The following is a 25508-nucleotide window of genomic DNA, read 5'->3' on the forward strand; positions in this document are numbered from 1 at the left end:
ACATAAAAAAGTCCTTGGTCTATAGCTGCAGGCCTGGGACTATTTAAGGGGACTTTTTAAGAAGAGTTAAAATGAGGGAGGGGCACAATATACTGTAATGGTAAGAATGTGGCACTTGAAATGTTAGTACTTGAAAGTACTAACAAGTATTTGGGGGCAATGTGAAATTCTATCTCTGAAACAACACTTATACAATAGAATTTCTTCATTAAAAGAAAGAAAAATAAAATTAAAGACAGTAAATTCTTCTGAAGTATACTTCTCTCACTTTCTTTTAAACACTATATTAAGGAAATGCTGATGGGTTCAATCTGTACATCACCACATGCCAGAGGTAAGTAGTGATCTGGTCTTTATCTCTCTCTTTTGCTATTAGTTTTTGCCGGTCATGAAAGTATCTTTAAGATAAATATTTAAATTCCTGGACTCCCGATGTAGATATTTATTTATTTATTTAATCAAAAACAGCACAATCTTTTCTTTTAATATCTAACTTACTTTATTTATTGGCTATAAACAGAGAAATCAAGAGGAAAGAGGGAAATGGAGAATAAGAGAGAAAGAGTTGCATTACTATACCACTAGTAAAGTTTTTCTCCTGTAGGTGGGGGCTGGAGGCTTGAACCTGACTCCTTGCACATCATAACATATATGCTCAACCATACCACTGCCTGATCCAACACATACACACACACACAAATACACACACACACACACTCTCACACACACACATTTTAACTTCAAAAGAAGTAATGCAGGGATGAGTAATACAACATTAATAGTTGGTTTAATTTGATAGCTAAGCAGGAAACTCCAGATAAATTTCCAGTGATATATTTTGAAAATAGCTAAATATACATATAAATGACTTTAAAGGAGAAAATTAGATTTATATATGTAACATAATAGAAGGCAGCATTTCTAAAGCTTCATAACAAAAAGAAATCAGTGTACAACGTGAACCACTGTTAAAATATATTTTAGTACTACAAAGCACAAGAAAAATCACAGAAGTTATTTCTGCAGTGTTATATAATTTACAATGAATAAATCAATACTTGATATAAGAAAATACAAGTCAATTCCAACAAATATTCATGTTTTAATGGAATGTCAAAGTATATACTAATGGTAGCAATTCAGAATTATCAAAACTTTGCTTTAGTAAATAATCGCATTTTCTTGCTCAAAGTTTAAATTAAATCTTGGAATATTGAGTTGCTCCAGTTACAATGTCAGTAGACAAAAATGTAATATAATTAATTCCAATTTTTCTAACAGTATTTTCAATTTTCATTAAGTTTTGACATAGTATAAATAATTACATGACCTCTAGCAAGAAATAGTATCATAGAAGAAAATTCTAAGGAGTTTAAATAAATGACTCTCAGGCTTTATTCCTCAGATTAATTTAATTTGATTAGTTTACTACGTGACAGTCACTGAAGAATGTGGTGCCCTGCTAATTTTCATTTGCCTTTTATATCCTTAGAAGCTCTATTCCCATCAACAGGTACTTTCTCTTCCTTTTCCCTTGTATAATCATAAACTGCCCTAAAGTATCCATAAACAATAGACCAGGGTCCTGAAAGTCATCTTGACCAATTCTGTCACCACTGTAGAATATCCATGTAACAAAATCCATCTAGCCCTAATCTGTCCATAATAGTAACTACTGTCTTATAATTGATTAGCTACCTATAAGCCTTTATATAAGAATACCAAAAGAAAAAGTGGAGCATTGGGGCTGAGTGGCAGCATAACTGGTTGAATACACATGCTATAGTGTGCAAGGACACTAGTTCAAAGCCCCCAGCTCCCACCTGCAGGAGAAAAGCTTTATAAGTAGTAAAACAATGCTCTATATCTCCCACTTTCCTCTCAAGGTCTGATGGTTTCCATTCAATAAATAAAGATAATAAAAAATACAAAAAAAAAACCCTTGATAGGTAGAGTAAATATCTAAACATTTCTAAATGTTTTGCTGTTGATGTGAATGTAATTCTTGTGGGCTTACTAGTAAGGTAATTTATAAATGCTATCACTTTGGGAGGATTTACTGAAAATTATATTAAAGCAACTTTTTATATCAGTTTCCCTTCAGTTCTAATAAATAAAACTACCTATACCTATATTAAAGGGGAAGACTTAATACTGTGAAGTAGTTCATTATAAAATGCAGAAGGAGACTCTGACTACAATTGTGATTTGACATAGGGACTTATTTTTTCCTGTCATTTTCATGGGCATATAATCAGTTCTTTAAATGAACAGAACCAGGCAAGAAGTATTCTTAGGAAAGAACTGGAATAGAAATGACCTTATACAGAAATAGAGAAAATGACCTGAAATATTTGGTTTTTCTTTTTGAGTCAGCCCTACATTCTGAATGGAAGTGAAACAGACTTTTCTTAAAACCCAAGGTGTTGAGGTTTTTGAGATGAAATCACACCATTTACATGGGTTCTCCAGATTGCTTACTCAGATTTTGAAACTACTCAGCCCCTTTAGACACTGAGCCAATTTTGAGATCAAGAAACGATGCATATTTTTATACTATTACACTGCCACTACCCATTCTCCACTCTAATTCTGGTATTTCATTATGAAGAAAACTTCAACAAAGAGGAAGATAAGATGTCATCCCAGGGAGAAAATATTATCAAAGTTATTACTATAAAGGTAAACAAATATAATTTGTCTCAAAATTATAAGTTGTGGGGAGTTGGACAGTAGCACAGCAGGTTAAGCGCAGGTGGTGCAAAGCGCAAGGACTGGCATAAGAATCCCAGTTGGAGGCCCCGGCTCTTTACCTGCAGGGGATTTGCTTCACAGGCAGTGAAGAAGGTCTGCAGGTGTCTTTCTTTCCCCCTCTCTGTCTTCCCCTCCTCTCTCCATTTCTCTCTGTCCTATCCAACAACAGTGACAATAATAATAACTAAAATAATAAAACAACAAGGGCATCAAAAGGGAATACAGAAAGAAATATTTAATTTTTTAAAAAAATTATAAATTGTGAAATAATTTGAATGGATAAAAACAGACATGTTTTCAGATTACAAAGCAATTTATGGAAAATAGGAAAATATGCCAAATGCAGACCTCAGAATACTATTGCAGTTATATAAACAAGCAAGCTACATGATTTGAACAACATTTTCACTTAATTTATTCTAAGGCAACTTGAAACAGAAAATGGAGGACTTTAAATGGTGTATGAAAACAAAGTCTGATAAATCAAGATTTGGAAATGGTAACTTAAGGGAATATAAATTTCATGGTAACCATCATCATCAGGAAATTTTGGAGAATCTATTTTTCAGTTATAAATTTCTATGTAATTTTAATGTTCTCACAATGTAGTGGTGAAAAGTGATCTTATTATTAATTTTATGTACATTTATCAAATAAATTTTGCTACTCTTGTTAACACTAGTAGTCTTCTGAACGAATAGAATTGAAATAGACAAGTTTATTTTATTCCCAGACATTTTTGAAAACTATCTGATTAAATTGTTCTAAAGTGTTCATGCAAGACTTGAATTTCATTTCAGTTAAAATATCTTATCATTCTAAAAAAATTCATCAATGAAAAATAGAATGCTTTACATTAATTTTCCAAAATGCATTCACTATGCTTTAGAGCATAAATAATTAGTGTCAAAATACCAAAAGGTAGACCTTTGTAAGTGGGTTCTTGAATCTATAAATCAGTAATTAATTATCTTAGTTGAAATATCATAATATAAAATTTATTTATAGGTAGATCCTGGGACACTGTAGATTCTCTGTTAATCTATTACTATTAGTATATAAGAAATAACTTGGATAGTTTTCTAACATCATTTACTTCTGACACATCTTAATCTGGTCTTAATTAACAATTAAGTTATAATTTATGTAAAAATGGAATTTAATAAATCCACAAATAATTTTATTATCTGTCTAGCTTTGTTAATTTTGTTGTTCCTTAAGTCAAATTGGAGTGAATTTGGTTCATCAAATCAAATGTACTGTTCATAGATTCAAATAATTTAATATTCAATAATGTCGAGACATATGAAATTGCATACAAATGAATGAGAAAATACTTCTGAAACTTAAAACTTGGAAGTTTTTAAATGAGACTATTACTGTTAGTGAAATGCAAATAAACTTTGTACATTCGTTGCTCTGACTTTGCTAATTAATGTTTGGCTCTTAAAAGCCCAGGGTGCCAGACAGGTTCCACAACAGATCACAAGAGAAACAGAACTAGAACAGTTGTAAGGAATCTCGCAGGTCCTAGAGAAAGCACAAGGCACACTTGAGAATTCTCACAAATTGCTCAAATGGAGAGCTAGAAAAGACTTGGGGCATTTGCTTTTTATTAATGTCAATAGGAAAAGTGATTTGAAGTCCCAGGAGAAGACTATATGGGCCTTTACAAACCTAAGATACCCAATTTGGGGTAAGTGCCTTCAGGGTAGTTTCTTTTCTTTTCTTTTTTCTTTTTTTATTTAAGAAAGGATTAATTAACAAAACCATAGGGTAGGAGGGGTACAACTCCACACAATTCCCACCACCCAATCTCCATATCCCACCCTCTCCCCTGATAGCTTTCCCATTCTCTAGCCCTCTGGGAGCATGGACCCAGGGTCATTGAGGGTTGCAGAAGGTAGAAGGTCTGGCTTCTGTAATTGCTTCCCCACTGAACATGGACCTTGACTGGTTGGTTCATACTCCCAGTCTGCCTCTCTCTTTCCCTAGTAGGGTGTGTCTCTGGGGAAGCTGAGCTCCAGGACACATTGGTGGGGTCTTCAATCCAGGGAAGCCTGGCTAGCATCCTGATGGCATCTGGAACCTGGTGATTGAAAAGAGAGTTAACATACAAAGCCAAACATTGTTGAGCAATCACGGACCCAAAGCTTGGAATAGTGGAGAGGAAGTGTTAGGGAGGTACTCACTGCAAACTCTAGTGTACTTCTGCTTTCAGGTATATATTTTGCACTAGTTTATGGGTACATGTGCACATAAGCTCTCTCTCACAGAAACTGCTGTATATCTAGGTTTTGGGACTTTGTTAGAAAGTGAACCACCTGAGATGAAATTAGAGTGTTCTATAAAAGGAAAGGTCTCACCCGAGTAATGAAGCTGAAGGGTTGTCATTCCACACCTGAAGTCTCTGGACACAGTTTGAGCTGAAGCATGTTGAGGTGGCAATCGTTGTGTTGGTTAGGTTCTGATCGGCGGATGCAATATTATTTGATATGGATTGGGAGAGGCATACAGGAAGGTGGGCCTTATCCAAGGATTCCAGGACTGGGGAAAGTAGAGGCTCTATAGTGGAGATGTGAGGTTCCTGCTGTCTTAGGGTTCAAAAAGACAATGGATAGTTAATGTTATCATCACATTATTTGCTAATTGGGTTAACTTTGAAAAGTCCTTTTGTTATGGTTTGCTGTACAGTACCCAGTATCTTGTATATAGCTGTGCTATTGGATGCTTCTAATCTACTTGGTCTAGGCTTTTGAGAGAGTCCGCATATCAAATACATAGCCTATATATTAAAAAGATTCAGTTTGTGTTTTGAAAACCTTTGAGACATGCAATTGATTTTCCCCCTCTCATATTAATTAACTAGTGATTTATATGTCTACATTTTGCTAGGAGTGTACATAAACACCATTCCCACCACCAAAAACTGTGACCCATTCCACCCACCCACTCCCACTACTCACTGGCCCAGGAAGCTGCATGTCTACCCCTCATCACAGGGCTTTTACTTTGGTGCCCTACTTACAATTTGGTCAGGTCCTGCTTTTAGTTTCCCTTTCAGATCTTCTTCCTCAACTTCTGTTGATGAGTGGGATCATCCCATACTCATCTTTATCTTTCTGACTTAGCTCACTTAACGTAATTCCTTCTAGCTCTGTCCAAGATGGGTCAGAGAAGGTGGGTTCATTGTTCTTGATAGCTGCATGGTATTCCATTGTGTATATATACCACAGCTTTCTCAGCCACTCATCTGTTGTTGGGCACCTGGGTTGCTTCCAGGTTTTAGCTATAATGAATTGTGCTGCTATGAACATAGGAGTACACACCTCTTTTTGGTTGGGTGTTATGGAGTCCTTGGGGTATAACCCCAGGAGAGGAATTACTGGATCATATGGAAGGTCCATGTCTAGCCTTCTGAGAGTTTTCCAGACTGCTCTCCACAGAGGCTGTACCAATTTACATTCCCACCAGCAATGTAAAAGGGTTCCTCTGTCCCCACATCCTCTCCAGCATTTGTTGCTGCTGTCCTTTTTGATGTATGCCATTCTTACAGGAGTGAGGTGGTATCTTAGTGTTGTCTTAATTTGCATTTCTCTGACAATCAGTGACATAAAGTAGTTTTTCATATGTTTGTTAGCCTTTTGGATCTCCTCTGTAGTGAATGTTTTGTTCATATCCTCTGCCTATTTTTGGATGGGGTCATTTGCTTTTTTGGTGCTAAGTTTGCTGAGCTCTTTATATATTTTGGTGATTAGTTTCTTGTCTGATGTATGGCATGTGAAGATCTTCTCCCATTCTGTGAGGGGTCTCTCTGTTTGTTTAATAGTTTCTTTGGCTGTTCGGAAGCTTTTCAATTTGATGTAGTCCCATTGGTTTGTTTCTGCTTTAGTCTTCCTTGCAATTGGGTTTAATTCATCAAAGATGTCCTTGAGGTGTAGGTGGGAAAGTGTTTTACCAATGTTTTCCTCTAAGTATTTGATTGTTTCTGGTCTGACATCTAGGTCTTTGATCCATTTGGAGTTGATATTTGTTTCTGGTGAGATAAAGTGGTTCAATTTCATTCTTCAGCATGTTACAACCCAGTTTTCCCAGCACCATTTATTGAAGAGAGCCTCCTTCTTCCATTTAATCCTTTGGGCCCCCTTATCAAAAATTAGATGTCCATAGGTGTTGGGATTTATTTCTGGGCTTTCAATTCTGTTCCACTGGTCTGTGTGCCTATTTTTGTTCCAGTACCATGCTGTTTTGATGATGATGGCTTTATAATATAGTTTAAGGTCTGGGAGTGTGAAGTCTCCATTTCTGTTTCTTTTACTCAAGATGGTTTTGGCAATTCTAGGTGTTTTCAGGTTCCAGATAAATGAATGTAGTTTTTGTTCTATTCTCTTAAAGAAGCTTGGTGGAACTTTGATGGGTATTGCATTAAATTTGTATATGGCTCTGGGGAGAATATTCATTTTGATATTTATTCTTCCAATCTATGAGCATGGGATATCTTTCCATTTCTTGGTATCAATTTCTATTTCCTTGAGTAGCAATTCATAGTTTTCAGCATACAAGTCTTTCATTTCTTTGGTCAACTTTATTCCTAGGTATTTGATTGATTTTGCTGAAACAGTAAATGGGAGTGATTTCTGGATGTCTTCTTCAGATTTAGTGTTTGCATAAAGAAATGCCACTGATTTTTGTACATTGATTTTGTAGCCTGACACCTTGCTATATTGCCTAATAACTTCCAGTAATTTTCTGCTGGATTCTTTAGGTCTTTCTATGTATACTGTCATATCATCTGCAAATAGTGAGAGCTTGACTTCTTCCCTTCCAATCTGTATTCCTTTGATTTCTTTCTCTTGCCTGATTGCTATGGTAAGAACTTCCAATACTATGTTGAAGAGTAACAGTGACAGTGGACAGCCCTGTCTAGTCCCCGATCTGAGGGGGAATGCTTTCAGCTTCTGTCCATTGAGTATGATGTTGGCTGTAGGTTTGCTATAGATAGACTCCACTATCTTGAGGAATTTCCCATCTATTCCCATTTTTTGTAGAGTTTTGAGCATGAATGGGTGTTGGATTTTGTCAAAGACTTTCTCTGCATCTATTGAGATAATCATGTGGTTTTTGGCTTTGCTTTTATTGATGTGGTGAATGACATTGATTGACTTACGGATGTTGAACCAACCTTGCATTCCTGGGATGAATCCCACTTGGTCATGATGAACAATCTTTTTGATATGTTACTGTATCCAGTTGGCCAAGATCTTGTTTAATATTTTGGCATCTATGTTCATCAGAGATATTGGTCTATAGTTTTCCTTTTTTGTTGTGTCCCTATGAGCTTTTGGTATCAGGGTGATGTTGGCTTCATAAAAGGTGGAAGGGAGTATTCCTGTTTCTTCAATCTTATGGGAAAGCTTAAGAAGTATGGGTACTAACTGTTTCCTGAAAGTTTTGTAGAGTTCGTTTGTGAAGCCATCTGGTCCAGGACTTTTGTTGTTGGGGAGATTCTGAATAACGGTTTCAATTTCTTTGTCTGTGATTGGTGCATTTAGATTTTGTAGTTCTTCTTTGGAAGGGCATATGCTTCTAGGAATTGTTCCATTTCTTCCAGATTCTCTAGCTTGGTGGCGTATAGTTCTTCATCAGGGTAGTTTCTGAGGAGTATATGAAGTGATACTCACTGGGACATAGTGGGCATTTTTATCAATGCTGTTATGACTGTCTTATGAAGAACACATATTTGCTTGTGGCTGTGAGCTATTACTTAAGATATTCCCCTGTTTGAGGAAGCAAATGTCAGCTTAAGCCATTTCTCTAAACAAAATGAATGACAATATATCAATGGAGTTGGTTAGATAAACACACCCATTAAGGTCTATTACTATTATAAAGCTTGATATTGAGAAGGCTGAGCAACAATCTCAAACATGCTCAATTTTATGAATATTGGTATTTTGTTAGGTAACTGTCCTCTGACAGGACATGTCATAATAATAATGATTACTTTGATTTTTATTTCAGTGGAATGGACTATAATAGTCTTACTGTAATGATGTCACCTATTATTTCCAAGTGAAGTTAAAAAGTATATATATATATATTTTGCTCTTTATGCTAGTTATCAGACTTAGACAAAAATTACTAAAGTCATGAAACATATCTAAAAAAGATTTCCAAGCTTCCTCCTACATGAAGACCCCTAGTTTCCTTTTCCCTATCTCCACCTTTGAGTGCCTGTTTGTTGAACAATTGGCTTTATATCATACTTCTTTTCAGCCACCAAGTGACAAGTGCTACCATGATGCCATCTTAACCTCCCTGGAGAGACAGCCTGACCAGTGTGTCCCAGAACATCACCTCTCCAGTGACTTACCCCACTAGGGAAAGATAGAAATAAGCTGAGGGTATGGATCAACATGTGACGTTCATGTTCAGAAGAGAAGCTAGATCTTCCACCTTCTGCACTGTATAAGGAATTTTTGTCCGTACTCCCAGAGGGATAAAAAATATGGAAGCTTCTAATAGAGGGGAGGGGCATAGAACTCTGGTGTTGGGAAATGTGTGAAATTGTGCCCTTGTTATCTTACAATCTTGTTAATCATTATTAAATCATTAATAAAAATTTGAAACAAAAAAAAGAACTAAACTAAGAGCATAAAATGAAAAATTAAGGGTTTCATGTTAAGGAATATTTTATTTTATCTTATTAGATAATGAGAAAAATAAGCTATAGAACTAAGATAAGTCATAGATATCCAGACTTTAAGATTTTTTAGTGTGCAGGAATATACAACAATAAAATACAGTATGTTGAGAAAGAGATGGATAGTAGATTTGTTTGCCTCTTTTTTTAGGTCCTATATGTATACCTGTCTACAAATGCGGCCACAAAGTTTTCTCTGAACATAAACTTGATATTGATAGTAACAAATACTAATTATAAATTTTCTCATAAAGATAAGTATAGCCAATAGAAAATGTAAATTTATATTTTTATTGAATATCAACCAAGTTAATTTCATTTCCTTAAATCAACAATGTCAGAGATTAAGTACTTAACATTAAGTACTTAACATTCTAGAATAAAAATTTTAATGCTCCCTTGACTCACCAAAAAGACAATTTTTCATGTACTAAACTTTGAACAAAATACTTAATCAAACTATAGGTTATATCAAGCAAAGAAACAGAGCAAGTCCCCATGTATTTAATTAGCATGTTAGTTTACTAGCCCAAAAAGCTACCAAGTAACCTATTGAACTTAAATTAGGCAAATAACTCATTTAAAATCATTTTTATGTGGCCAGGGAGATGGCCCAGTGATAAAGCTTTGGACTCTCAAGCATGAGGTCCTAAGTTCAGTCTCTGGCAGCACATGCACCAGAGTGATTTCTGGTTCTTTCTCTCTCTTCCTGTCTTTCTCATAAATAAATAAAATCTTTAAAAATAAAAATTTTTATTATCCTAATTAGAATGTAGTCTCTGTGCAACTAGGGATTTTAATCATTTTACTCACCAGTCAGTATTTGACAAAGCACATAATAAATACATATTTAAGACAAGTAAGTGCACAAATTAAGGAATATACATATATATATATTTCATAACTATAATATGTGTAAGCATAGTTCCTAAAGTATTGCTACTTAATAAAAAATAAATACTATTAATATTATGTTTCAAATGTTTCTTTATGATAATGCTAGAGACAAATTAAACAATTTTTACTTTTGATTTATTTTTATTTAGCCACACTTGGGAAACAAGAGGTCCAATAGAAAAGGCAAATAATCTCATTAGACCAAAGAAAAGTTGACTTCTGGTAGTATTAAGACAAAATAAAGGGGGCCGGTGGTGGCGCACCTGATTAAGTGCACGTGCTAGTTATAGTGCGCAAGGACCCAGGTTCAAGCCCCTAGTCCCCACCTGCAGGGGAGTAGCTTCACGAGTGGTGAAGCAGTGTTGCAGGTGTTTCTCTATCTCTCTCCCTCTCTATCACCCTCTTCCCTCTCAATTTCTGTCTGTCTCTATCTAATAAATAAATAAAGATAATAAAACATTTTTAAAAAGACAAAATAAAGTAAGGGAGAGACTACAAGGAGAGACCAAAGACACCAAGGCTCTCTTTTGTCTATGCTCTTCACTAGTAATATCTGTTCCTGCACATGATCTATTTCACTCCTTTGAAATTAAGCTTGCACACCTGATTTATGAAGTCTTTTGTGATTGGTCCAAGGTGGTATCTGTGAATGAACCAGAAACCTGTCAAACTGGAGTTTAGGTTCCTTCTTGGATCCAGGTGTGGGCTCCCAAAACCAAACAATAGCACTGCTCTGGCACTTACTACACCAGGGGTTTAACCAGGAATCTCAGACTTTTAAGTCCTATACTCTGACAGGTGAACTACTTCCCCAGGTACTAGAGTTAGTTTTAAAATGAATAGGTTTATAAACAAATAAATTTAAAATCTGCAAGATTTACAATATTAGAGATAGTCAGATTCATTCCTTCCAGTTTTATCTCAAAATAAATTTTGTGAAAGTAAAATGGAAGACTATAAAGTGTAATAAATGTTTATCATACAATATATTCTCCATCAACATTTAAAATGATTTTTTTCTTGTGGTAGGGATAAAGGAAGATCTTCACAATAATTTTCATATCTGAAAGAAAAAGATGACTATTTCCCTTTACCCTCTGTCACTTTTAGCCCCTTCTCCTCGCTTTACCTTTCTTTGAGACAAAAGAGGGAGTTAAAAAGGGAGAAATAAAGAGAGACGCCGGGAGTCGGGCTGTAGCGCAGCGGGTTAAGCGCAGCTGGCGCAAAGCACAAGGATCCCGGTTCGAACCCCGGCTCCCCACCTGCAGGGGAGTCGCTTCACAGGTGGTGAAGCAGGTCTGCAGGTGTCTATCTTTCTCTCCTCCTCTCTGTCTTCCCCTCCCTCTCTCCATTTCTCTCTGTCCTATCCAACAACGACAACAACAATAATAACTACAACAATGAAACAACAAGGGCAACAAGAGGAAATAAATAAAATAAATTTTTAAAAAATTAAAAAAAGAAAGAGAGACACCTTCAGACCTTCCTCACTGGTTGTGAAGCCTTCTCCCTGCAAGTGGGGAGTGGGAGTTTGAACCAAAAAATTTGAGCATGGTAACTTGTGTAATCTACTGGGTATACTACCCTTCAGGCCACGCACAGTGATGTTTTTAGATTTGGTGTTAATCTTAGGAATTTTTAGTCTCCAGGGAAGGTTTACTTGATATATATTAGGAGAGGGGATATGGCATGAAATAATCTTAGAAAACAATTAAGGTTCTAGAAAATGATAGTCATGTCATCATACAAGATGAGTAATTATTTGTGATAATAATTAAACTTTAAAGCAAAACAGCAGTCAGGATAGCACCATCTTAGTGGTATTATAACAATAACAGGAAGGAGAAGACATTAATGAACACAAATTTTAAGATTATATGTAAGGTAATAATTTCTATTGATAGCATTTTAATTATTCTGGATAAAAGATGTAAAAGTAGGTTAAGGGTAATAAATGAGATATATTAGTAAGGCCAAAATATTAAAGTTTAAGTAGAATTAAGATATTGTAACAGAGTGGTTACTCCAGAAAATGATCAAGAATGCCACAAGGTGTGATTAAGTCTGATGACTGAAATATAATTTTGAATCAAATTTGTAATCCTGTAATGGGATATTTTGAGCATATGGAAGTGAGAACATAACATGAAGAGAAAGAAATAGACCACAGTGTAATTCAAACACATTATGTAATGGGAATGAATGGTCATTGCTAATGAAATGGGTCCTTTTGCATTGATATTGCAGTAAATCAGCATCAACATGTTCAGCCTAGTCACTTAAATAATTTGGAATATATTTTGGTAGAAACTATATAGTGGATGTTACTCAGTAAAGCAAAATTTTCACTTTATTTCTTAATCACACATTTTAAAACCAAACTCTGGTATCTGTGTTAGTGATCCTAAAATTGAACTACAGCAAACACAATGTGGTACTAGACTTTATGTCAGAAAATTATATTTCCACAGCTACCTTGCCATCTAGCAGAACTACCTTAGCAAAATCAAGTGATCTTCCAGTTCTCAGTAACCTTGCAGGTAAAAACAAAAGCACAGATGTAAATGAAAAATGGTATAAACTACTTCAAAGAATTTTGATTTAACTACCTGGTTTATTACTGCTAAAGCAGTTTATTAGCTTTTCATTTAAGTTTATATAATCATATTTATTACAAATTTCTACCACTGCTGAGATTTTATGCTTCTTTGGATCTCTATGGTTCCTGTCACCATGGCACCTGGATATTCAACCAATATAACTACATAAAAATAGCTGGTATGTGGGAAGGAAAAAAAAGTTAATTTCTGTCTTTTTCTGAATGCAAGTGATAGTATAAAATAAGGATTACACCTTCAGGTCTTTGAGCCTGCTGCTCACTTGATCACAAAAAAAAAAATGTTTAGAGGGGGAGTAGTTACTTTCAGCCATTTATTCAAATGTAGTACATGACTAATCAGCATAATATCTATAGCTGCACAATAAATATATGAATAATTTCCTTCTTACTAATCTAAGCTTGAAAAGTAAATGCACAAGGCAAATAGCTGTAGAAAATTGAAAACTAGAGGGGACTTCCAGGAGGCATGACCCTGGAGTAAGGGCAGACAGTCCAGACTCTCCCCTCAAACAACAAAATAATTACAGCTGAAACATCCACAGAAGTACTACAGCCTTAGATGGGTGCTCAACTGGTTGGCTGGGGCTACCATTGCCACTATATCATATTACACTGCTACTGACTTGTTACTGCAGATTGTCTCCAGAGATACCAACCCTGAGATATTAACCTCCAAACTCCTCTAATCTGGTTTGATCTTCTATAACATATGGACTACCTAGTTCCATTTCAGATGGCACATTTTTCAACACAGTTACATATCCTAGCTACAGGCTAGGGCCTATGACCCAAGGCCTAGAGTACTAAGTATGTATATACATGTATCCACAAGCAAGGAACAATTATATACCTCAAAATAAAGTGCTTAAAGATTATGTTACATTAAGTTAGTATAATAAGAACACAAGAAAGAACAGTTGTTCAAAAACTTATGTCACTTCTAGTTATATATCACTACAATTACTTATTCTGAATATAATTCCCTCTTTCTATTTCTCTAGTAACCTAATAAGATTTAACAAAAAATATAAGTCTATTCACTGATATATAATAGATTTATTTATGTGTTTACTTATCTATTGCCATCAGGGTTATTACTGGGGCTCAGTGTTTATACAATCAATCTACCAATCCTGGTAACCTTTTTTTTTTCCTCTTTTATTTGATAGGATACAGAAAAATTGAGAGGGGAGGGAGAGGCAGAGAAGGAGAGAGAAAGACACATGCAGCACTGCTTCACCACTCCTGAAATTCCCCTTTGGAGATGAGTTTGGGGTAGGGACTTGAAATTGGATATATAATAGAATTATTGAGTCCTTTCTGCAAATCAAATTATTAATTTGGTATTTTGTTCAAATTCCAAATAAATATAAAATCATATTTTTCTAACAATTGAAATAGACTCCCTTGAAAACTCTCTACTTACTTTTCTGCTCTTACTTTTTACATTTAATTTGTAAGTCTATGATAACCTATATAATATATACATATGTTTTATATATGCACATATATATTCTTATGTCCTTTGTTTCATAGGCATAATTAATATTGGTATCACAAGACTATTTTTGTTTTTCCTATGCATACTTTCCCCTGAACTCCATAATTTCACAACTGACTTTCTTTCCAAAATTTGCTCAACCTATTAATTCAGTTTAATAACAGCTTCATCCTAAAAGAGGCTTAGATAAGAAATTGGACTAATACTTTATGATATTTTTCTAATATTCTGTTGTTTTCGACGGGTTAGGTTGTTTTCAATGGGCTGGCTTCACAGGCGGGTAACAGACGACCACGGACTCATGGTTGAGCTGTAGGCAGTGTCTCTTTATTCATGCAGGACGCAGCACAATCTAAGACGAGCTAAGCTAAACTCAAAGTACAGTACTCTAAAACTCACAATGCTGTCATTATATATACTTCCCAAGTAGGGTGGAAACAGGATGTGACATAGAGAGGGTGGAGAGAAAAGTGACTGGCGAAAATCAGAGTGTGACAAGGGGGTGGAGCAGGCGAGAATCCTATCACTGAACCACAAATGCCCTGGAGGGAAGGTGGTACTTGTTAACAGTGGTTATGTAAATAGAATGAAGTGGTTATGTAAATAGAATAGTGTTAAGCAGGGGGGGGTTTAAACCAAATGAAACAGAAGGAGTCTCATGCATACCAACAATATTCTATGCTTAAATAGCTTTTAAAAATCTCCCAGTGCTGCTTTCCAAATTTCTAACAATTCCCACAATTGTCATTTTAGACTTATTGAATATTACTTATCATTTCAATAATTATCTTAAGTACAAGCTTTCATTACAGACTACAATCAATATATTTTTTCTATTTTATTTAATTAATTTATTTTTTAAATCTTTCTTCTTTTTATTTTTTATTTAAGAAAGGAGACACTAATAAAACAGTAGGGTAGGAGGGGTACAACTCCGCAAAATTACCACCACCTGGTCTCCATATCCCATCCCATCCCCTGATAGCTTTCCCATTCTCTATCCCTCTGGGAGTATGAACCCAAGGTCATTGTGGGATGCAGAAGGTGGAGGGTCTGGCTTCTGTAATTGCTTCCACACTGAACATGGGCGTTGACTTGTCTATTCATACTCCCGGCCTTCCTCTTTCTTCTGAGGAAGTGGAGCTCCAGGACCCATTGGTGGGGTCATTTGTCCAGGGAAGACTGATCAGCATCATGCTGGCATGGGCAGAGGATATGAACAGAGAATCAATATTCTATTTGTATTTGTATTCTGTTTTCTTTATGTGTTAAAATTCTTTTTATTGATGAAATGTTAATTTTAACACTGCTGTTATCTCAAGAATACAATTTCATAATCCCCCCTCAACCGTGTGCTAGTACATACATTGATTTTATGTCAAATGTCTACCTATTGGCACTTCTTATTATAGGGAAACATGTAGTTTTATATGTACATGGAATTTTAATTACATAAGGATCATAGTAATAAATCTTCCTATACATTGTTTGCTACACTGCTATCAGTGAGTATCTTATTTTGTCTATGATATTATAAAAGCTATGTTAACTCTGAAAAGTAGTTTTGTATTCTCTGTATGGTTTATATACATTCAGATAATCATTGCTAAAAGTTTTTTTTTTTTACAGAATGAAATTATGTACTTTAAAGTGTATTTTAGCCCAAAATTTTCTTATTGTGCTTTTAAAAGGTGAAATTGTTTGATCCTGTTTCATGTGCTATGAATGCAGCAGGAGGATTGATCTAAAAATAAAATGCTAATCTCTGAAGATTTAATTTTTTGAAGAGCCAAATTTTTTTTTTAAGAAAATGAGATTTTGTGCTTCAGTCATACAGCTGTGATGATACATATCTTTCTCTAACAGTGCTACATTATTAAATCTGGATTGCTGAATTAGTCATATTTTCAAAATTATAGAAAATAAAAACAGAGAGAATACACTTTAGAATGGACAGAGACATACAGGTAGATATAGTCTTTTTATACACATGTACCTGCAAAATATACAAGATTTATTAGTACATAGAAGTCACTGAATTTTTGTTAGAAGCATGACTAATTAAAATCACCATCTAGCTCAGCTGCATCTCAATTTGCTAAAACTCATTTCAAATTTTGTCATTCTGTTCATCCAGATGATAGCAGAAACCACATTTGATTTCAATTTGTTCACTGATGATATATAATTCTTTTTTATCAATGCTAAAACATCTTAGCCAATGCCTATTCAAAACATCTTGTGTGTCAGTCACAAGATGAAATGAATTAAAAGTGACATTAAATGGGTCAACACAATAAGGATTAATGTTCTTTCTTCTATATTTTATAGTGTACCCAGAGCTTGTGTACCATTCCATCACTCTGGGTCACATTTCTTATTCAGAGTTTAGACTGATATGTAGAGAATAGACAGATGATACATAGCCAGATAGATAGACAGGCAGATGACAGGTGAAAGATAGACACCACAGGGCCTAAGCTTTCTCCATTGCTGCAGCACCTATGAGGAGGTGCTGGAACTCAAACTTGAATTACATATATGACAATGCAAGCTCTCTGCCCAGTACATTTTTTTTCTTTTCCCTGCATATTCTTTTAATATTGAATAACATATATAAAAAGTTTTATAAATCAAAGAAAGATGCTTTCAGATGTACAGATAAGAGTTCTGATTTCCATACTCTGACACTAACCCTCATTAACACCTTTTTCTAGATGAAATTAGTAGAAGTCTAAAGTTTAACTTCTTACCTTACTATGTGTGAAAAACAATATTAATATGGAGGATGGTGGTAACTATAAGAACTAGTAAAACAGTTCAGAGCAAAGAATAATAGTAATAATCATCTTCTGTCATTCAATTCAGGAACATTTGAATTACTTTGTTAGAGTTCAGTCTACTTGTATACATTTTTGTTTGTTTTGTTTTTGCCTCCAGGGTTAATGCTGGCACTATGAATCCATTGCTACTGATGGCCATTTTTTTTCCATTTTATTGAGAGGAGAGGGGGAGATACAGTGGGAGAAAGAAAAATAGAAACCTGTAGAGCTGCTTCTCTGTTTGTGAAGCTTTCCCCCTTGCACAGGTCCTTGAGCTTCCTATGTGCACTTAACCTGGTGATCCACTGCCTGGCCCCTACACAAGCTCTTTGGGCAAATGTGGATAGTTGCAATAAACAACTGAAATAATTAAACAGATATATTTTGACTTAACTACTTTTCAAAAACTTTTATTAGTGATTTAATAATGATTATCAAGATTTTACAATAACGGGTACAATTTTGCAGAGTCCGGCTCTACGGGATCAGAAGAAAAGGATGGAAATGAGATGCTTAGACAGAAACCTTGGAACAATTCAGGGAATAGAAGGCGAGCACATTTATTGGAACATTTTTATTTTATGTATTTTTTTATTTTTATATTACAAAATTACATGTCTACAGGGGTTTGAATCCACACTGTTACCACCACTAGAGTTCTGAATCTTCACTTTCCCCACTGCAATCCATCACAGTTTCCCTAAAGTTGTAGACATGGGCGGACCATCTTCTTCTACAACTATCTGTCTACATTCATACATAGTTGCCATTCTTTTTCTGATTCAATCCTCTCTTCCCCTTATGACACTCATAATATCGTAGCTACCTCCATATGTCCTTCTCCTTTTCCTTTTCTCTCTCTAGGTGCTGGTAGAGCTGGAGTGCAGAGTCCTCTTATCTTCACCCTACCAATTCTCCCCTGCTGGAAGTAGGGATCAAGGTTGCTTATGGGGAGGAGAAGGTAGGAGTTCTGGCTTCTGTAGCTGCTTCTCCACTGAGCATGGACATTGACAGGTCGATCCATACCCCCAGCCTGTTTCTATTTTTCCCTAGTAGACCAGAGCTCTGGAGATGTGAGGGTCTGGGACACATTGGTAAGGCCAGAAAAGTCAGGTAGAGTCATAGTAGCATCTGTAACTTGGTGTCTGGAAGGTGGCAGGACCTAAGTGAGAAAAGGTGGCTAATGAACAGGAACCAAAAAGTAGAATCAGAGCAGATGACGTTAGGGATTTTAGGGTAGAAGAAAGCTAGAAGAACCATTTTAAACATGTTCTTGGGACCACACAACTATCGTAGTTTTGCTTTAGTTTGGTAGCTAGCCTGAGGTTGGATGAGAGTATTGTCTGAGAAAATGGTGTTAGAGTAGAGAAAAGGGCTATAAAGTTGGATTAGGGCAGGGAGTAGCTCCCATTCTTACTTTAAAAAAATTCTGTGGCTAAAATTAACTATTTACCTCCATCCACCTGCTCCAGGGCCCATATGTAAATATATATTTATATTTAGCACCAGAGCCTATGTAACCTCTAAGTTCTTATTGGTCTGAGCTCATTGCTCATGGTCACATCTGAGGAACACTGCAGGCTGCACTCATTTCAGGACCAGTCTTCTTTGGGTGGCAGGGCAGGATACCCCCAGCCTCCCTTCAGAGACTGGGGATTTGGGACATGTTTATATAGCAATTTTTGGCCCACTTTGCCATGATTATTTGTCTTTTCAGTGTGCATCAGTCTCTTCTTCTAATCTAGTCTGGGAGAAGGTCAGGAGCAGTTACCGGTGGTCTTTACAGCACATAGTACTCAGATTTTCCTCAGAAAGCTGACATACAGCACATATTACTAGGCTCTCAAAGCTGTATAGCAGTACTACTCTGAGGTTTGCCTCAGAATGCTTTTTTTTTTTTAATTTGTATTTATAAAATGGAAATATTGACAATACTATAGGATAAAAGAATGCCTTTTTTTTAAATTTTTTATTTAAGAAAGGATTAATGAACAAAAACATAAGGTAGGAGGGGTACAACTCCACACAGTTCCCACCACCCAATCTCTATAACCCACCCCCTCCCATGATAGCTTTCCCATTCTCTAGCCCTCTGGGAGCATGGACCCAGGGTCATTGAGGGTTGCAGAAGGTAGAAGGTCTGGCTTCTGTAATTGCTTCCCCGCTGAACATGGGCGTTGACTGGTCGGTCCATACTCCCAGTCTGCCTCTCTCTTTCCCTAGTAAGGTGTGTCTCTGGGGAAGCTGAGCTCCAGGACATATTGGTGGGGTCTTCAATCCAGGGAAGCCTGGCCAGCATCCTGGTGGCATCTGGAACCTGGTGATTGAAAAGAGAGTTAACATACGAAGCCAAACAATTTGTTGAGCAATCATAGATCCCAAGGTTGGAATAGTGGAGAGGAAGTGTTAGGGAGGTACTCACTGAAAACTCTAGTGTACTTCTGCTTTCAGGTATATACTTTGCAGTTGTTTATGGATACGTGTGCACATAAGCTCTCTCTCACAAGAAACTGGTGTATATCTAGGTTATGGGACTTTGTTAGAAAGTGAACTACCTGAGATGAAAAAGAATGCCCTTTTAAAAGGTTTCCCAGTTGGGGGCCAGGCAGTGGCTCAGCGGGTTAAGCGCACATGATACCAAGTGCAAGGACTGCCCTAAGAGCCCCACTTTGAGCCTCGGCTTTCCACCTGCACAGGGGTTGCTTCACAAGTGGTGAAGCAGGTCTGCAGGTGTCTTTCTTTCTGCCTTTCTATCTTCCTCTCTCGCTCTCGATTTCTCTCTGTCCTATCCAATAACAATAACAACAAAGGCAACAAAATGGAAAATATGGCCTCCAGGAGCAGTGGATTCATAGCGCTGGCACCAAACCTCAGCAATAACCCTAGAGACAAAAAAAATTATAAAAAAATATAAAATAAAAAGTTTTCCACCAGTTCTCTTCTTAGTTCTCTCCGGCACAATTTCACACAGTTCCCGACATTTTGTATTCCAACAGTTTGTATTCCATGCTATCCACTGGAAGTTTCCTTAGCTTATATCCCTCCAGGAGTATGGACCAAAATTGTTTATGGGCTTCTGCAATTAATTCTCCCATGAACATGGATGTGGGCAGGTTGCTCCATATGCCCAGTCTGTTTCTATCTTTCCCTAGTGGGGTATGATTCTGGAGAGGTGTGGTTCCAGGACACACTGGTGTGGTCACCTGCCTAACTACATATTTTAAGTTTATACTCATAAAGAAAATGTCTATTGCATTTTTTCCTCCTGAGTCTGTTCTCTAGAGCTTACAAATATTGTTAATTTTATACACTTGACATTTAAGTTTACCACTGAGTATGAGTCATCTGTCATATTCTACCATAGAAGTATTTTGGAAATGTTACTTTTACATTGTAGAATTCAGTTACCTGAGACTGTTCTAAAAAGTTGTTTTGGCAGGTCCATTTCCAGATATTTTTCTCACTCTACTCTAAAAGTATATTTTATTTAAACTCTGGAGGTAGGCTAAAGCCATTCAGCCTCTAGAGTAAGAATACTTACTATACATCATTAACTATGTGTTCATGTTACTCTGTATTTGAGTTATCTGTACTTGAGTTATACATCAAGATATTCTAGGTCCTATAGACTTAATTCCATCTCAGCAACCCAAAGAAGTTCCATGAAAGAGTATTGTGATTTCAAGTAAGATGTATAGCTTTGGTAATAATAGATGAAATAAGACTCGTGGAGAGAAAATAAGCAAGTGTTAAATTATAAGAAATGTGTGTTCTGGGTACCATAAAGAATTCAATTTTATATTATTGTGATGAAGAATGCAGGAAAATCATAGCAGAATCAGGGACAAAAAAATTCAAGCATTTACCATCTCATTTGATACAATTAACATGACTTTAATAAGAACAAAGTAGAAGTACTAAAGAATATTATAAACTAATTTCAAAGAAAGTAAAATAGGAAAATATTGAAGTGGTAACAGATGTTTCCTACTACTTATAATAATAATATATCAATCAGCCAGATAGCTCATCTGGGACGTTGCCTGTTTCGCCATGATTGTGACATGGATGAATTTGAATCCAGCCAATACCACACTGGATGTTCCATGCTGCAGTCTCTCTCTTTCTCCTTCTCTTTCCTCTCTCTCTGAGAAAGTCAGCTGAGGGTGGCAAAGTCTTAAGGAGAGCAAAAATAAAATGTATTTCAATAGTATATACCATAGTAGAGGATTTAGTGGTGGCACACCAGCCGATGACATGTTACCATACACAAGGACTCAGGTACAATCACTTGGTCCCCACTTGCACAGGGGAAGCGTCATGAAAACTAAAGCAGTGTTACTAGTATCTCTCTCTCACCCTCTACAACCCAACTTTCCTCTCAGTTTCTCTCTGTCTCTATAAAAATAAAAGAAAAACATGGCCACTAGGAGTGGTGGAATTTTTATGCAGGCAGAGTCCCAGAGATAAACATAGTAGCAAAATAACAATAAACAATAATAATACACAATGATTAAGTGGAGTTTAGAGAATTAAAAAACACTTTACAATAAAAAAACTACCAGTATAATTCACCCAACTGACACATTCAAGGGGGAAAAGTATATATATATATATGCAAAGATAACCACTACAGTTAATCAGAGATAATCCAAACCTTTTTTGAAATGAAGATCTTTCCTTATCATGTTAAAGAGGTCACAGATGGTCCTGAATGACTATTGAATAGCAAGCAGAAAAGAAAGACCCAAAAGATAAAGGTTTTCTTTTTCTATTTCAGTGATTAATTTGCTATTAATCATTTAATTGTTAGTCACTTATATAATCCAAAATAAGCAGTATCTCATGTGCAGTATCTGTTATGTGTCTTGTTTTTTCCCCTAAGGCTATCATATCAGTGGATCTTAATGCCTCCATAGCTCCAACACTATTATGTAATTTCTTTTTTGTTTCTGAGTGCAATTAAAGGATTTTTCCATGAAGTTAAGGCAGTTTTTCAGGATTGTCTGTCACCAATTTATTATCTGAGAAGTAGTGCAAAAGTCACTCCTCACATTGTTGATTTTGTGATTTTAGTGTGATTATTTTTAAATGTTCAGTAAAAGGTATATAGACAGACATGTACATCAGTAATCATTAATATGAGAGGTAGGGTGGTACACTCAGCTGAATGGAAGCTTCATGAGTAGTGAAGCAGTGATTCAAGTGTCTGTGTCTATCTTCCTCTCTACCGCCTCATCTCAATTTATTTCTGTCCTGTCAAATAGAGAATAGTAACCATTAATATGAAAGAACTAGTTACTGAAAATAAATTTTCTCCTCTTCAGTGAACAGTCCTTTCACAGTTGATTTTTTCATAGCAGTTTCCACTCCAATATTAAGTGCTATGTTTAGCTGTGTTTAATATAAATGTTTATCTAGTTTTAGTGTATTAGTATTCTTCAATGCCAATGCACGTGCTATGTGGTGCCAATTCTAAAACAGAGGTGGGATGCATGACAGTGCAGGAATCTTTACCTGGTGATCTATCTGGCCCTCCAATCAATCATCATCAATTGAGTTCATATAAGCCAATGTTCTGTGCTCCCTTGGTTTACATATTATGTGTAATCTACCAAATTTACCCACATCTGAGGTTCAATAGTTGATTCTTATGTTTGATTCTTTATATATATATTGACTCCAGAGTTGTTTCTGGGGCTCGGTAACTGCACTACAAAGTCACTGTTCCTGGAGACTATTTTTCCCATTTTTGTTGTTGTAGTTGTTATTATTCTTGTCATTGCTATTGTTGTAGTTGGACAGGACAGAGAAAAATGGAGAGAGAAGGGGAAGACAGAGGGAGGAGAGAAAGACACCTGCATACCTGCTTCATGACCTGTGAAGCAACATTCCTGCAGGTGGGGAGTTGGGGGCTCAAACCGGAATCCTTATGCGAGTCCAAGCACTTTGCACCACATGTACGTAACATGCTGCACTACCGCCCAACCCTCTATTATGTAGTTTTATACTTAAATTTATATGATTTACATCATTATATAATATATATATATATATATATATATATATATATATATATGATTCTTATGCTTACTCTATCAGACCTTACACAAGGCAAACAGCTCTTCACATGTAATGTGCAGTCAAAATGCTCTCTGGGATTGGACATAAAGCTAAGTGTTAGAGTACAGGGCTAACATTCTTGGGGCCCCAGAAGCCTCTGACTCAAAGCCTCTGACACAGCAATATGCCAGAGTTAATCAGTGCTTTAGTCTCTAAATAAATAAATAAACATTTTAGGTCTCTCTGAGATCTGCTACTCTGATATAAAATTCCACTCATAGGGCAAAACTACTGGATGTTATCAGGAAATATAGCAAGGTGTCAGGCTAAAAAAATCAATTTACAAAAATAAGTGGCATTTCTTTATGCAAACACTAAATCTGAAGAAGAAGACATCCAGAAATCACTCCCATTCACTGTTGCAGCAAAATCAATAAAATACCTAGGAGTAATGCTGAATAAAGAATTGAAAGACTTGTATACTGAAAACTATGAGTCATTATTCAAGGAAATAGAAAATGATACTGAGAAATGGAAAGAATCATGGATTGGAAGGATTAATATCATCAAAATGAATATTCTCCGCAAGGCCATATACAAATTTAGTGCAACACCCATCAAAGTTCCAAGTTTCTTTAAGAGAATAGAAAAAAAACTACAATCATTTCTCTAGAACAAAAAAACACCCAGAATTGCCAAAACAATCTTGAGGAAAAGAAACAGAAATGGAGGAATCACACTCCCAGATATCAAACTATATTATAAGGCCATCATCATCAAAACAGCTTGGTACTGGAACAAAAATAGACACACAGAGCAGTGGATCAGAATTGAAAGCCCAGAACTAAACCCTCACACCTATGAGCATCTTATCTTTGACAAGGAGGCTCAGAGTATTAAATGGAGGAAGGAGGCTCTCTTCAATAAATGGTGGTGGGAAAACTGGGTTGAAACATGCTGGAGAATGAAACTGAACCAACTTATATCACCGGAAACAAAAAACAACTCCAAATGGATCAAGGACCTGGATGTTAGAACAGAAACTATCAAATACTTAGAGGAAAACATTGGTGGAACACTTTCCCACCTAAACTTCAAGAACATCTTTGATGATACAAACCCAATTGCAAAGAAGTCTAAAGCAGAAATAAACCAATGGGACTACATCAAATTGAAAAGCTTCTGCATAGCCAAAGAAACTATCACCCAAACAAAGAGACCCTTCACAGAATGGGAGAAGATCTTCACATACCATACAGCAGACAAGAGACTAATCACCAAAATAGGTGGAGAGTTTAGCAAACTTAGCACCAAAAAAGCAAATGACCCCATCCAACATGGGCAGGGGATATGAACAGAACATTCACTACAGAAAAGATCCAAAAGGCTAACAAACACATGAAAAATTGCTCCAGGTCTCTGATTGTCAGAGAAATGCAAATAAAGAGAACACTGAGATACCACCTCACTCCTGTAAGAATGGCATACATCAAAAAGGACAGCAGCAACAAATGCTGGAGAGGCTGTAGGGACACAGGAATCCTTCCGCACTGCTGATGGGAATGTAAACTGGTACAGCCTCTGTGGAGAGCAGTCTGAACAACTCTCACAAGGCTAGACATGGACCTTCCACATGACCCAGTAAATACTTTATTGGGGGTATACCCAAAGAACTCCATAACACCCAACCAAAAAGATATTTGTACACCTATGTCCATAGCAGCACAATTCATGATAGCTAAAACCTGGAAGCAACCCAGGTGCCCAACAATAGATGAGTGGCTGAGAAAGCTGAGGTATATTCCACGCAATGGAATACTATGCAGCAATTAAGAACAATGAACCCACCTTCTCTGACTCATCTTGGGCAGAGCTAGAAGGAATTATGTTAAGTGATCTAAGTCAGAAAGCTAAAGATGAGTATGGGATGATCCCACTCATCAACAGAAGTTGAGAAAGAAGATCAGAAAGGGAAACTAATAGCAGGATTTGACTAAATCTGGAGTAGGGTACCAAAGTAAAAACCCCGGGGTGAGGATAAGGGTGGACATTCGGCTTCCCTGGGCAGTGGCGGGTGGGTGAGTAGTGGTAGGTGGGATGGGACACAGTCTTTTGGAGGTGGGAATGCTGTTTATGTACACTCCTATT

Source organism: Erinaceus europaeus, chromosome 2, assembly GCF_950295315.1.
Source record: "Erinaceus europaeus chromosome 2, mEriEur2.1, whole genome shotgun sequence".
NCBI lineage: Eukaryota > Metazoa > Chordata > Mammalia > Eulipotyphla > Erinaceidae > Erinaceus > Erinaceus europaeus.